Source organism: Stenella coeruleoalba (genome assembly GCF_951394435.1).
Source record: "Stenella coeruleoalba genome assembly, chromosome: 2".
Taxonomy (NCBI): Eukaryota; Metazoa; Chordata; class Mammalia; order Artiodactyla; family Delphinidae; genus Stenella; species Stenella coeruleoalba.
In genome coordinates this window covers 2,236,460-2,249,368 of record NC_137147.1, presented here as the reverse complement: position 1 = coordinate 2,249,368, position 12,909 = coordinate 2,236,460, and the positions used below count along the sequence as shown (strand labels likewise).

General features: G+C 48.9%; 1 protein-coding gene across 5 annotated transcripts in view; it reads left to right on the top strand.

Moving 5' to 3' along the window:
* Positions 1 to 12,909, top strand: part of TRAF3 (TNF receptor associated factor 3) — a 115,991-nt gene that overhangs the window by 33,529 nt on the left and 69,553 nt on the right. The window contains exons 2-3 of one of the 5 annotated variants that reach the window (XM_079913538.1): positions 8,534 to 8,657; positions 8,929 to 9,020. The exons of 1 other annotated variant lie outside the window; for it this stretch is intronic. The gene's annotated coding sequence lies outside the window, so the exon portion shown is untranslated. Of the gene's footprint in view, positions 1 to 8,533; positions 8,658 to 8,876; positions 9,021 to 12,909 lie in introns of those variants that run through there. 3 more of the 5 variants (XM_079913540.1, XM_079913537.1, XM_079913541.1) reach the window with 3 other exon arrangements.

Here is a 12,909-nt window from a genome sequence, read left to right as displayed (position 1 = left end):
TTGATGTTTTTAGGGTGAGCTTTTGACGTAAATAGAAATCTTTAATTTAAAAAGCTTTACCTGCTTTCTGAGATGGTGCTTTTGCATTTTGAAAAACTGTTTAATTGCCAGGCTGCAGGAAAGCTTGCCTTTTTAAATTAGAAACCAAAGAGCCAATACTGAAATATGTCTAGACATGTGGATTTCAGGCATTTGAAAAGGATACAGGGTGAAATCGTTTGTACCTGAAGCAGGTGTCACTTTGTATCTGAAGTTGTTATGTGGTCTTTGATAAATTACGTAGATTGTATTAACTCTTATCTGAACATATACATTAAAGATGATTCTTCCAAAAGATTTAGAATTAGTTTTGTCCAAGGTACTGGACTTCAGATTTAATGAGCCATGACACTGAATCAGAAACACACTTTCAGTCTTTCAGATGTTATGAGATATTATAGTTTTCAAAAAGACTTGTGAGAACGGTCTTTTGCGATATATTTTAAGATAGTTAAGAATAGCGTTTGTATTGTAAAAATTTCCTTCAAGACTCATTCTGGGGTTTTATGAGTGATTAATGATGGCATCACCCAGAGTTTTGTGGTTAATATTTGCAAATAATTTATTTAACAGGGTTTAAAAGAGACTCCTCGGGCTTCCCTGGTGGCGCAGTGGTTGAGAGTCCACCTGCCGATGCAGGGGACGCGGGTTCGTGCCCCGGTCTGGGAAGATCCCACATGCCGCGGAGCGGCTGGGCCCGTTGAGCCATGCCCGCTGAGCCTGTGTGTCCGGAGCCTGTGCTCCGCAACGGGAGAGGCCACAACAGTGAGAGGCCCGCATACCGAAAAAAAAAAGAGACTCCTCGTGTTTTATAGTTACCCTTTTGGGGGGACCAATGTATAACATAAAAAGTATCCTGTGGTATTATCTTTGCTACAGATGTGTTACGTTTATAGAATTGGAAATATTTGATTTCTTAGAGTGTGTGTATCAATAGATTATGTAGTTTAAAATGTTTGCATCTGTATTTCATATATAAACATATCAGTTTCCCAGTGTAGCCTTTAGGGTATCATAGGAGACTAAGGGTTTTTAAAAGGTCATAATAGAAAAGTTGTGTGTGTTTTAATTACTTAAGTGTTTTTTCCTCCTGGGGTTGTTAAAAAAACAAAACAAAACAAAACAAAAAAAACCCACTGAATGTAACATATGAGAAAATGTTAAGTGGATGCAACACTGCATGTAAGATTTTCCACAGACGTTTTTATTCACAGTGAGGCACAATGGGAAGGCTCCATTAATTAGCACATTAGATGGTATCATAATTCTGGAAAAACCATTTCACCATAGGGGTGTTTGCAAAAACCGAAGCCATCTCTGCCAGGTTTTGACATTGCTTAGCTCTTTAGGTAGCAAGAGACGCAGTGTCAGAACCAGTTTAAAATTACCTATGTTGTCAACATGCACATTTTCTTTATTCGGTATTTAAACTACGGATTTACCAACCGGAGTAGTTTGAAACACAGTAGCATAAGAAGAATTAGATCTACCGAACCGAGAATGTGTGCACATCTAAAGAAGTTTCTTTTCTTGATTTTGGTTAAGCTAACAGAAGTATCTTCACATCTGTAATTTCTGGTAACTTAATGAGAACACGCTGAACTTTTGGGTCACAATAAATTTTCCCATTATGTAAAATATTTTACACACTGATTGACTCATTGTGAACCGTGAGTAGACATGATTCTCTTCCTGCGGAAAATAGAAACACACGTTATTGTAATGACGGTTTTAGCCAATTCCAGAACTGTGCTTAGGTGGCTATGTTGCCTTCTGTTGGTTGGGTTGTTGAAAACTTTGAGATGGACACACAGCAACGGGAGTGAGTTGGGAGCTCTTTTGCTGGGTGTAGAGGATGTAGTCTTTCTATAAATCTGTTATTTCGTACATAGGCTTGTTTTTGTTTTTATGAGTTTTATGTTCAGCCGCTGCCACTGTGTGTGTTTTCTTCGACTGTATTGACTTCAAGTCTTGTAAATATTTCTGGGTCTTAAAAACCCAAGTGCTCATATTTATTTCATAGTAGAAAGAACTAATGAGTCCTTTTCGACGATGGTGGTGGGGTTGGTAGTTTCTCTAGTGGTCATCCACCCTTGTGTTTAAAAGTGCTATGTTTGTATATAGGTGTAATTTATATTTTACATTAAATCTAAAATCAATTTTTTTGGTACAGAATGGGTGAACTGTGAGATTTGGGGGAGAGAAAGAGTTACCAGAAATGTTTATGAGTTGTTTTGAACAATGAGAAGCTTATTTACAATTATTTGGAAGGGGCACCCCCAAAATAATGCATTTTGGGGGGGGCAAAATGAAGACTTGTTATAACGTGTTCCCTTTTTTATTTCTTTAATTGAGCTGGTGAGCTGCATCTCATTAAGTGATGTTAATTAACTATCAGATGTTTGGCCTTTTGCTTGACTGTGTCTTCTTTTTAAAAGATACCTTTATTGAGGTAGTCGCATACCATAGAGTTCACCTCTTCTAAGCGTCCAGTTCAGAGACGTTCAGTATATTCACAGAGTACTGTGCAACTGTTGCCTATTTGGGACATTTCCTGTGAATTGGCGCATGCGGTGTGTGGTCTTTTGTGTCTGGCGCTCTCACCTAGCATCATGCTCTCGAGCTTCATCCGTGTTGTAGCACGTGTCAGCAGGCTGTTCCCTTTTGTGGCTGAAGAGTATTCCTTTGTGTGGATGCACCACGTTTTATGTATTCGTTAAGTCCATTGATAGACATTTGCGTTGTTTCCCCTTTTGGGCTGTTATGAATAGTCCAGCTCGGAACATGCATGTACAGGTGTTTTGTAGGACAGATGTTTTCGTTTCTCTTGGGTGTAGACCTAGAGGGGTTTGCACCAGCTTTGACTTACTGTTCAGGTTCCCATTTAAATTTGTAGAGAGGATTTACTTCTTGTAACTGGGCCTTTATTGGTGACCTGGTCGCTCCTGTTTCATGTTGGAAGCCCCTGGGCCCTGTGGCCTGGAGAAGCAGCCAGAATATGCAATATCCTTCTTTCCTAAGATCAGATCCCATCACAGGGTCTTATCAAATAAGTGTCCCGTTAGATTTTCTTGCAGCGAATTAAGCCTGTTCTGCATCCAGGCCAGCTAACTCTTGTCTGTATTTTATATTGATATTTTTCTTGTATTCTTCTCCCTGCTTCTTCTTGGGGACACCCTTTGTTCTTCGGCCCCAGCAGCACAGGGAGTGACGGAGTGATTTGTCTGTCTGTGTATTTTCCCTTCAGGCAGTATACACTCACTCCTTTGGCTTTTCTTACGGTAATTTTGGTAACTGGGTTGTGTCTATTTTTGAAGTAGTAAACACCGTAAGATAGTAGTGATACTCTTGAGCATTTTGTTAAGTATCCAAATGAGACCTATAGGGATGTTTCCATAATTTGTATCAAATTCATGTAAACGTACATTAGCAATATTAGCTAATTGCCTGAGTTAGTTATGAATTTCATTACTGCTCTTTAATAAAGGAGCAGGTTGTGCCGTGGTCATTCCAATTAATGGGGAGAGCCCTTCAGGTCTCTCATCATGTATTTAAACAGAGTTAAGCTTGGAAAAATAATTATTGAGTGCTTTGTGGATACTGGCTTTATCTTGTGACAGTTGTGCCTTACATTTTGAGAAGCTTATGCTTTCAGGAACCTTACGCGTGCATTAAAGCAGTTAATCAGAGCTTCCCTGGTGGCGCAGTGGGTGAGAGTCCGCCTGCCGATGCAGGGGACACGGGTTCGTGCCCTGGTCCGGGAAGATCCCACATGCCGCGGAGCGGCTGGGCCCGTGAGCCATGGCCCCGGAGGCTGCGCTCCGCAGTGGGAGCGGCCACAACAGTGAGAGGCCCGTGTACCGCAAAAAAAAAAAAAAAAAAGCAGTTAATCAGTTCAACTCTGTGAGGTTTGTAGGATGAGTGTTACTCCTTTCCTACAGACAAGAGATTGCAGGTTCGGAAAGAGAGCGGCCGGTTGGGAGCCGGCGTCAGAGGGAGCAGGGTGTGCGAGAGCAGGCCCTGCCCCACCAGGAGGGCTGTGCAAAGTCCAGAGCCCACAGCCAGGCGGCCTTGCTTGAGCGCCCCGGCGGTGCACCTGAAAAATTCCTTCTCGTCTTTGAGTCCGGCCGCCTCAGCGTGCAGTGGAGACGGTAGGAAGCCGCTGCCGGGCCGGCAGGCGGGGCCTGGCTCTGTGCGCTGCTGGGCCTGGCTCGCTGCCCTTGGCTTTCAGATGGCGGACCTGGGAGGCGGGTGCTGTGTGGCCTCGTAGCGGCCGCCCCCCCCCCCCCAGCCCGCCGCCGCTGGCCCTCGAAACCCCACCCCACGCAGCTCTCAGCGCTGGGCCTGGGGTCTCAGCCCCGGGCCGCTGTCGCCCCTCCCGTACCTCGAGGATTGCTTGTCCGGGAAGCACAGAGTCTTGAGATCAGACCCCTGCCAGCTCCCCCAGACCCTCCTGGGAGAGCCCGCTCGGGCCGGAGCCCCGCGTTCTGGCGACCCAGGCTCAGGTTTCCGAGGAGCTGAGGAGTGGTTTGACAGCGGCCGCAGAGAGCCGCCTTGAGCCGCGGTTTGAAAGGCGGCATCTGGGGGGAGTGCCTGGCCAGCGCCTAAATGTGCCGGGAGGCGTTTCATGGAAGTTCCTCTGCGTCCGTTAAACCACTCTAGTGGGTCTCTGTAAAGCAACGAGGAATGTCCTCGCGCTGTCTCTTCCTGCCTTCCCTTCTGATCATCCACCTCGTGCCAGTCAGGAATGCCCGCGTGAGGTGCCTCTGGTTTGGTCTGCGATATTCATTTACTCACATCGCGCCTCTCCGGGGAGAGATGGGGTGGGAGAGCTGCAGCAGGTCCATAAATGTGCTCCCTCCTGCTGCCCCGAGTGAAGCCCCAGGGAGGCGCCCTGCTCTCCAGGGGTGCCTGTGGTGAGGCTGTGGCCTGTGGAGCCCAGCGGGGTGGTGTGACTCCTGGGCCTCCCACCTGGCCTGTAGCTGAGATCCTCTGCGCCTCAGGAGGAGGGGACGCGGGAGCGCCTCACGGCGTGGAGCAGGGGGCCGGCGCGTGGGGCCCCTGCACGGACGCCGGCCACGCCGGGGACGTGCTGGGCGCTGCAGATCCGCAGTGTCCCTTCCTTACAGTGTGGTCGCCACTCGGGCGATGGGAGCCCAGTGGGAAGGTCCTGGCTGCTGGGGGTGGGAAGGGAGCCGGTGAGGACTTCCTGGAGGAGAAGATTCCGGAGCCTGAGGAGTGAGGGGAGTGGGGGACAGAGGGAAGGCAGAGCAGGGTTCTCCCTCGAGAGGAGGGCGGGCTGTTTGTGGGGAAGCCATGGGCCAGGCCGGGTCCTGCCGCTCGATGGGGGAGTGGCCAGTAGTAGGGTCCTTGATTTGCTGGTTCCCTCACCCGGTCCGTTACCTGGTCAGCGTCGGGCTCGGCAGCTTCCACGGTAACCCCGCTGGGAGGTGGTGGCTAGAGCCACGGGGGGACCGCTGCTGTGTCCTGAGGGGCCTGGTGCAGGGCCGCCCTGTTCCGTTCAGAATCTGCCACGTCCGCTTGGTGGCCGTGCGCCCAGGGCGAGTGTGTGCTTCAGGGACCAGGTGCTCGGGTGTCTGTCTGGGCGGCCGTGAGGGTCTGACGGACTTCTGGACGGAGCCTGTGCGCGCTTTCGCTGGTGACTCACTGGCACGTGCCGAGGAACGCTGCACCATTTTGAGGGTGTTCTCCCCATGTCTCCCCGTTTCTCAGTGGGGGGCACATCCTTTAGCTCCTGTTAGATGTTCTTCCTCGTAGAACCTTGCCCTGGAACCCCACATCGGCTCCAGTTCCGTCTCCCCGGCTGCGCTGCCCTCCCCTGCATCCCAGTCCTCAAGCCTGGAATGACTTGTCCTCCGTGTGTCACCCCACTGGAGAGCCCCTCCCCATCAGGACAGCGAGCTCGGCCTTACTCATGTCCTTTCACAGATAGCACGTGGTTAATTAATGCTCACTAAATAAACGGAATAAAGCAACGAAGATGAAAGGTCACTTAGTAAGCATGCCACTATCTTAAGTGTCTTTTTCTGAGTTTGGTTGTACGGGCAGTGGTTTAATATTTCAAGTGCGCTGTCTGTGAAGGTAGCTGAGCGTTCAAGGTGATTGCTGCCACTGAGGCACTAGAAGTGCTTGCTGCGCTCGCATCTTCTGGAGTGAAAGTCCTGCTTGGTTCCCCGGAGCTCCTCCGTCAGGCTCTGAAGCTGGTGGTAGGCAGCAGGTGTGCAGGATTCTCACCGGGACTGCTTGAGCATTAAGGATGGTGTGTCATCACGCACATTTCATTAATTTCCGCATTTTCACACGGCACAGTACATTGTCAAAGCAATCCTCCAGTGAAAACCACAAACTAGTCAGCCTTTAGGAAACAGGTTGGAAATCTAGAAATGCTCCCCCCAAGGTCTTTGCAGCATTTTTTAAAAAGATCTCTACGAAATCTTTGTCATTCAAAAGGCAGCTTTCTGTGCTGGAGAGTCTCTCTCCAGCGCTCTTGCTTCTGAGGTTGGTAGCTTGCAGAAAGACTGCAATGCAGCGGTTGCCAAAGTCTCTGTTAATATGGCAGCAACCGGCGGGGAGGTCTTTTGCTCCCCTTCACAGCTGCTACCTGTGGCCTGCAGTCTGAAGGAGGGGGTAATGAAGGTGGTGCTCCCCTGGACTTAGCCGTTTAGTGATACGGACAGAGGCAACTTTGTGGACACGGTGCCAGCACAGACATGTCCTGCAGCAGCTCCGTTAAGTTCCCGATGCAGTGGGCTGCCTGGGGATGTGAGGCTGACGATGCCTTTGCAGGCTGTGCACGGTATTTGTTTTCTTCTCTGTGTTCATGGTGGATTATGAGAAGGTAAGGGACTTTAAAAACCATGAATGATGTGTATTTTAAATGTTTATCAGTGTCCCTGATGAAGGTAAAGAATTATGACTGAGTAGATCTCTCCTGAACCTGAGAAATAAAACTTTGATTTCTTATTGAAGACAGTCTGGACATTTGAACAACTACCTTATTTGTGTTGACAAATGCCGTCTAAATAAATTAAAGATGTTCGTTAAAGAGATCTGCTTTTTCTTTGACTTGCTCAACATGGTCGAATTCCAGAGATACAGCTATGGATGTAGTATGTTTGTTTCTTTAACTTAAGCGACGACAGTTTCATGCATCTGGTGTGGAACATTTTGTTTTACAAAATCTCAACCATATGGTGGTGGCTGATGAAGTCTGATTTCCTTAGTTCTTATCTGCCTTCAGATGAGCATCTTCAGTGTGTGCAGCCCCGTCCTTATCCCGGGGTGAGTTGGATGCTACCTCCAGCTGTTCTGCTTTGTTTATCTAAGAGGCAGGCTGAGAGTCAGAGCTCAGATTTATTTTTCTATGAGCTGGTGGCCCCAAACTGTATTAAATGCATTACGGGTGGTAATTTATATGTGCAACGCCTAGAAATATAATGTCATGGTTACCATGGCGACTGCATGCGTTCTGAAAAGCTTATGAATGGGTTCTGAACCTTCTGGCATTTTGAGTGAGATGTTCCAGCTGAGAGCCTACATTCATGATCAGGGTAAATAAATTCAGCTTCCCTTGAGCAGCACATCCTTTCTCTTCATTTACCAGAGTTGTCACTTCGGCCCAGTTCTTCCTCTGGTGACATCTGCCTTGGTCTCTTGGTTCCTGGCAACAGACTGTGGCTGAGAGGTGGTTTTCTGCTTGAGGTTGGGGACTAGCCTGTGTGCGTGCAGCATCCCAGCCCTCCGTGTGCGGCAGCACGGAATGGACTGGCACGTCCGTGCCTCCTGGGGGCTGGCAGTCCTCGACATGCCCAAAGCATGGTCGCAGCCCTGTGTGCTCGTGAGGTTCCGGCAGAGCTCTCTCCACTTGAAGAGCTTCTTTCCAGCAGCACACCCCAGGGCGCCAGGAGAGCCTGACTTCCAGAGAGGGGGCCCCGCCTACTTCTGCTTCCAGGATATCAGGATGGCTGGCTTTGGAGGGGGAGGCCCAAGTTAGAGAGACCCACATTCAAAGTGCCAAACTTGTGAACATAATAAACGGAGGCCTGTTCTCTTCATTACCAAAGGATCGTTTGCTGGTGTTAGAAATATGTGTAGCATAGTTTGTTTGAAAACCAGTTGCCCTGTGCATGTAAACTGTATTGATATCTTGACTGCGTGGGACTGAAGTATCTGTTGGCTAATATTTTGCAAAAGGCGCCCAGACAACCTGCTGCCTGGGGGGCTGAGGCCTGGGGCAGCCCTGGGGACAAGGCCGGCTGCTGAGGCTCTTTCCTGAGCTTAGCCGCACTGGTTCGGGAGGACAGTTCACCCTTGCAGAGAGCTCATTTCTGTTGTTAACAAACATTTAGATCATACAGTTTGAACTTTCAACTTGAAGGAGAGTTGACCTCTCCCGTCAGTGGGTGTGTTGCAGTGACTCACCTACAGGCCTCAGTTAGGAATCTTCATCTAATTCACTCCCTTTATTTTACAGATGAGGAAACTGAGGCCCAGAGAAGCTATGCCACTTGGTTAAGGTCCCAAAGCGGTGAGAACCAGATCTAGGATCAGAAACCTGGCTCTCTGTCCTCCTCAGGATCGCGTTCCTGACAGAAGAGGTTTGCTCTCAGTTCACCGTTCTTCACTTTCCTTTTACAGAAAAGAGGCCTATCATGATAACTGGACTAGCACCCCCTAATTTGTCATTTAAAACATTCCTACCTTCCCTTCCTTCTTTCTTCCATCAGTCATTGAGCAGCTTCTGCTCACTGTGCTGAAGACTTTGGGGATGGGGGTGGAGGAGGGCAGGCCGCGTGCTGTGCCGAGAGATTAGTGGCGGGTGCACCGGAGCACGCAGCCTGGGTGTCGAGATGAATTCTTCCTCCACAGCTGCACTTCCGCCTGCCTACGGTATTTTCCAGCGAAGCTAAGTGCCCAGCAGTCACCAGGGGTGAACCTGAATCATCACCTATCGAATCAAGGTCACGATACTGTATTTACTAAGACAGAACAACATAGCAATGTTAGGTGCAGCTTACAAGTCACAACTTATTGCAAGTAATGAGGTTCAGCTCACAGGGCTTGAAATATAACTTGGTATGCCAGATGCCGCTTCACCCGGGTTTTTAATTTGCCAGTCTTCAAGAAGATTGGGCTTGTGTTACAGCCTGTATTTTCCTAAATGGCCTCAGTGACACCTCCTGTCCTGTGGACTGTCGCACAGTGGGACTTTGGCCGGGAGATGGGTCTCTGTTCCTTCTCTAGGAACCTGGGCCAGGTGTGTGACCTGCTTCACCCAGTAGTAGGGCAGAAGTGATGCTGTGTGACTTCCAAGCTAGGTCTTAAAAAAAAGGTTCAGTTTTTGCCTGGCTTCTCTTTTGGGGACACTTGCTGTGGGGAAAGCCATGCTGTGAAGCCCAGCTAGCTCGGGCAGGGGGAGCACATGGCAAGGCCCCCAAGGAGCCATTCTGAGGCCCCAGTCAGCAGCCTCCCGGGAGCGGCGAGTGAGTGGCCGGGCAGGTGACTCTGGTGTTCCACTTTTCTCGCTTCCCAGCTGAGGCGTGCTGTGCCCGGTCCAGCAGAGCCCCAGCCTGCAGAGCCTGTGAACGTGGCGACTGGGGGTTAGGCCACTCCACGCTGGGGTGACTTATTACGAAGCCTACTTACTGCAGTCCTTAGTGTTTCCATTCATCGATATTAGACATGACATTTTATTACATGCTGGGTGTCGAAAGCTTAAGAAATTACTGTTTTTGAAAAAATGATTAACCTTAGAAAAAAATTTTAATAACAGCTTTTTGGAGATAATTTGCATAACATAAACTCTACCCTGTTATAGTGCACAGTTCAGTAGTTTTTAGTATATTCCCAGTTGTTCATCCAGAACAATTTTTATCACCTCAAAATGATAGTCAGACTCTTAATATAATTTATTCAACAGACAAGGACAAATGAAAGATTAGGATTCCTATGCATTACGTTAAACTGTGGTGCTGGGTGTCTAGGACCCAGTAGGCACTCAGGCCCGTGTCTGCTGATACATGGACTCAAATGGAAGCGGAAGATGATAACCTGGCAGGTTGAATTGGGTTTGGCTGCAGCGCTTGGAGCATCTGTTACGTGCACGGGAGTTCACCCTGGGTGTTTGGTGAGAGGTGGGCCTTGAACTGGGTTTTCATGGCAGGGGAGTAAGGAAAGCGTTTGAGGCACAGAGACTGTGCTACAGTGGGAAGGACATCTCTGGCTGGGTCCCTGTCAGAGGAGAATGGAGCACAGGGTGTTTGCTGGGCAGGGGCAGGTTCAGACCACGCTCCTCCCCCACTGTGCGTACCGCACACACACTCGCGCTCCTGCCTGCCCTCCCGTGGGTGTGCGCTCTTCCCTTCCGTGCGTGCACATGCAAAAGCTGACCTCCTGGGCGGAAGGAAGCCGAGGCATGGCCCAAAGAGGAAAGGGCTGCTGACAGCCTAGACCAGGGGTCAGCACACTTTTTCTGTAGTGGGCCAGATGGTAAATGTTTTAGTCTTTGTGGGCCAGTCCTGGGTCTCTGCTGTTGTAGGACATACGTAAACCAGTGAGCATGGCTGTGTTCCAGCAAAACTAATTACAAGACGGTGGACCCAAGTTTGCCTGCCTCTGGCCTACACGGATCCATCTGATCCCCCTGCCTGGTCAGTGGTCCTGGCGCAGACGTGGCTTGTGCCTCCCGTCTCCTGCTCAGGCTTCGAGGCCGTCGGGACAGCTAGTTCTCGGCCCCTGGCTGCTGCCCCGGCATGGAGAGCTTCAGCAGGGCAGCCCGCACCCCCCTCAGCGTTGGACCTCTGACTCGGTACATACACAGCAGGAACTCAGCAGCGTCCGAAGCCCCTGAAAAGTGATAGGGCTGTCGCGGGTTTGGGGAGGGGGGGAGGTGGTGAGCCAAGAGGACAGAAGGAGTAAAGCCAGTGGGTAGGTCCAGTAGTTTCTGGACCCCATTGCTTAGAGGCATGTGGTAGAATGTGGGGAAATCTGGAACGGTTTGGCCCTGCATGAAGAGCCCAGGACCCAAGGCATCATTCCACTTATGTGAGATTAAATTACCTTTCAAGAGAGCTGCATCAGGAGCCTTAGAAGTAACCTTTCAGGTGGAGAACATTCCTGCTTTCAAATCTTGGGAAACACTGTGGGTTTTTTTAATGAGGAATCATGTAACCTAGGTGCCTTACCTAAGAGCCTAATAATCAGATCTCTAAAGCAAGCGCCTTAGTAAACAACAAGGTGCTCAGTTCCCCAGGTAGTTTAGAGGAGATAAAGCCCCAGAGGAAAAAGCCGACACACTCTCGAACTGTTGACCCCTGTTCACATCCAGACGAGGAGTAGCCGCTCATTTATGGTACGTGCATCGGGCACTGGTGTTGGAAGCCTGTGATCGACTAACAATGAATTCAACAGTATAATCTCATTTAAATTGTTCTTTGGCTTAGAAGAGTAAAAATTACTTCAATTGAAGAAAGAAAGTATCTTGACTTGTCAAAAAAATGATATTCAATTAAAAATGACAAAATTTCACAGCCCTGCATATGTTACAAAATGGCATTTCACAGGCAAATTCATTAATTGGGGTTATTTTGCAAGGGTTTTCAGACCCTCAGATCGGAGGAAGCCCCCCTGTCACGTGCTTCCCTTGCGGCTTGAGCTGGACCGTAGGACATCTGCGTAACGAGGTGACTTCTGTCTTCTGAGTGACCACTTTTGTCCCTGAATGCACAGCTCACAGAGACAGGGTTAGGATGCAGCTTGGGTTTGCCGCACCGTGAAGACACGCCTCCTTGATACTCTCGATGATGGAAGACATGGATTGTGAAATGTTAAAACCTCAAGAAATTATTTCGTTCAGTCCCTCCCTGCCAGCCCTCTGTTTCCCTGAAACCCACCCCAGAGGGGAGCGTCTGAGCCCTGGCCTCTGGGCTCCTGTCCAGCCTCCCGGGGTGACCTTCATCCTCCAACGCCAGCCATGGGTCTTGTTGCCCAGAGTATAGGAATCTTTCTTAGCTTGGAACCTTAAGTCCAAACCCACAAGAAGAGTGCTCCCTTTTTTATTCTGCCTGGGGTTTTCAGAGCGTCTAATAACGCTGGACAGTTTTGTCATTCATCATCGTGAGTAGTGTGGCTTGTTACAACTTGCAGCTACAGGTCTTGGAGAGCAAATTCATTTTCTACATTCAGATTTGCTCATCTAAAAATTCTGTTTATAATATTAATTTAGGACAAGGCTTCTGTTATGAGTTGTGGAAAAACAGCTCCTGTATCCCCTTTAATAAAGATATTTTTGAAATGTAATTTAATGCGTGTAAGTGAATTACTGTTCAGGTTTTAGTTTGTTGCTTGGAAAGAAGTGTGAGAAGAAAAGCATCTTTTTTATCTTTTCTTCTTGTTTTTTGGCCGCACCTCACGGCTTGTGGGATCTTAGTTCCCCAACCAGGGATTGAACCCGGGCCCTCGGCAATGAGAGCGCGGGGTCCTAACCACTGGACCACCAGGGAATTCCTGAGATGTATCTCTTTTTATTTTTATTTCTTTAAATATTTTTTATTTTTGGCTGCGTTGGGTCTTCATTGCTGCATGCGGGCTTTTCTCTAGTTGCGGCGAGTGGGGGCTACTCTTCGTTGTGGTGTGGGGGCTTCTCGTAGCAGTGGCTTATCTTGCTGCAGAGCACGGGCTATAGGCGCGCGGGCTTCAGTAGTTGTGGCTCACGGGCTTAGTTGCTCTGCGGCATGTGGGATCTTCCTGGACCAGGGCACGAACCCGTGTCCCCTGCGTTGGTAGGTGGATTCTTAACCACTGCACCACCAGGGGAGTCCGAAAAGTATCTTTTTAACAAACACATTTTCT